The following is a 2,527-nucleotide window of genomic DNA, read 5'->3' as shown; positions in this document are numbered from 1 at the left end:
TCTCTCTCTCTCTCTCTCTCTCTTCCTCCCTTCTCTCTCTTTCTCTCTGTCTCTCCTCTCTCTCTCCTTCTCCCTCTCCTTCTCTCCCCCTTTTCTCTCTCTCTCTCTCTCGCTCTCTCTTTCTCTCTGTCTCTCCTCTCTCTCCCTCCCTCTCTTTCTCTCCCCCCTTCTCTCTCTCTCTCTCTAGCTCTCTCTTCCTCCCTTCTCTCTCTTCCTCCCTTCTCTCTCTCTCTCTCTCTCTCTAGCTCTCTCTCTCTTCCTCCCTTCTCTCTCTCTCTCTCTCTCTCTCTCTCTCTCTCTCTCTCTCTCTCTCTCTCTCTCAGGTTAGAATTAGGTCATTAGGCTGCGTCAATTCATACTTGACTTACAGTAAATAAAACAAAATATAATTAACCGAGATCCAAGTGTGCTGTTTTTGTTTGTTGGTTTAACATACCTAAATTGGGATTTTCAATCATGGAAATTAATTTAGATTTATCACGAAGAAGTTTCGTGAACGTTGATTAGATGCCGAATCATCTATATGTAATTTAGAAAACAATTAGAAAGGCATCTTTCATTGCCTATAGCACACTTTGATCTACACTATCGCTTAAGGGGCGAATTGATGTTATTTTCTGTCGCCATCTTGAGGACTTTCTTTGAAATGTCACGTTGTTTAAGTCAAATAACTCCTATAATTCCTCCCTAGGTGTAGTTTTTGGAGGGGAGTGAAAAGAGCGCGTTAGTTGTGCGAAACTGTTCCCAAGAGACGAGCTCTTTCCCACGGAAACGCTTTGTTACTGTTTACCTCCTAAACGTCTGTAGGCTGAAATCCACATCAAAGACAGGCGCACACCGGCAACGCCCCGTTTTCAACACCACGCTGTGAAGCGACATCTTTTGGCCCTGACGTTTCCCAGCCGGCGTACTGGTTTTGTGATGGTGTTATTATACATGCACTCTGAGAGTTTTACATCGACTGGGCCAGTTCTAAGCGAGCACCTCCCTGAAACTCGTTGGTTTGAAAAAACGTCGAAATTATTGAACGTGTCATATATGGGGGCGAGAACACGGATAATAGACTTATCTCGCACTCAAGAAAACGATGGAGAGTTCGGACCTCATATGAGACACGTGGATGTCCTCACAAAGTGAGTCTCGTACGCCTGGAGCATATTAAAGGATAGTAACAAGCTTTAAAACCTCACAGCAAGTCGTAGCAGCCCAGTTGGGTAAGTGCTTTGCTTTGGGCGCTTCAGTACCCACGGCAGACATGTTCATGAGCGGGGGGTTTGCTGTGGGTTGGGTAGATCTGTCAGAGGCTCACGCCAGCTATATTCTTATGTTTATCACCAGTAAATGTGCTTCTTTATCAATGGCGTGTTTGGGGCCCGTGATACTGATTGATTCTCAATACCACCTGTCACATGCGGTCAAAGCGTGTGAACGTATAGGAGATGTTACTCAGACTCTTAAAGCTGCTGTGCGAGCCTGACAATAACGCCCCGTTCCCCGCTCACACCCAGCTGCCGCGCGAGTGGAACCTCTCCCACGCTCTTCCTGATCCCGCGCTGATGTCATTTTCACAGCACTTTTAACGAGAAAGGGTTCACATAGACAGCGCGCAAGCTTTATTATCTCACAATAACGTAAACTGAATTATAAGCCATTATATGCCAAATAATAAGTGAACTATTCAGATCAACTACATATAACTTAAATAACGTAATATCTGAGATGCCACTTCATTATTGCATTTAATAGAAATAAAAATAAATAAGAGTTTAAATAGACTGAAAGAAATGGTGCTGATAACGCTGCTGTAATTCATAGGGTCCTCTATGATTTTACAGCTCCTCTCTGTACGTTGTTAGTTTCAGGTGATTTATAGCAATACACACGATCACGATTTACACGTCTCAGTCTGTGCTTGTGTGTCTTTGTTATGGGACACTGGTATAAACCGGATTATATTACACTCTTGGACTTTTTCTGTAAACTAATCATATGTCCAAGGGAATATCAAACGTGTAAATGTAAACGTAAATGTAACGCTCACTGGCTACCATGTGCATTTAGAGGCCCATATGGCGTCCCAGTCAGAGTGGACTTTTTACCCAAACTTCGGTGAGCCAGTAACCTACCATGTTGGAAAGCGATGTTTTATGGACAAACTGCACCATGGAAATAAAGATTTCAGCTCAGAGCAGACCCTAGAAGCAACTATGGGGAGAAACAAATTTGTTGAGTTTATTATTATTATTATTATTATTATTATTATATTTACAATATGATTAAAGATAGCATTATATATGTATACTGTCAAATTCCTTTTTGTCAAACATTACTCTTTGCTGAGGCTGGGAAGCAAATTCTTTACAGTAAATATTCTAGCTATATATGGATTTACTTAACCATTATTTTATATGTATTCTTTAATTGTTTAGTATAATTTTGTTTCAGAAGGGTGCTCTATTAATAATAGGCTACAACAACTTATTAAATGTAAACTGGTTGTGAAGAATGCAGACCTTGGGAAAATTCA

The sequence above is a fragment of the Electrophorus electricus genome, chromosome 7 (assembly GCF_041902795.1).
Source record: "Electrophorus electricus isolate QZ-2024a chromosome 7, ASM4190279v1, whole genome shotgun sequence".
NCBI classification, from domain to species: domain Eukaryota; kingdom Metazoa; phylum Chordata; class Actinopteri; order Gymnotiformes; family Gymnotidae; genus Electrophorus; species Electrophorus electricus.
Note: the sequence above shows the minus strand (reverse complement) of the source record.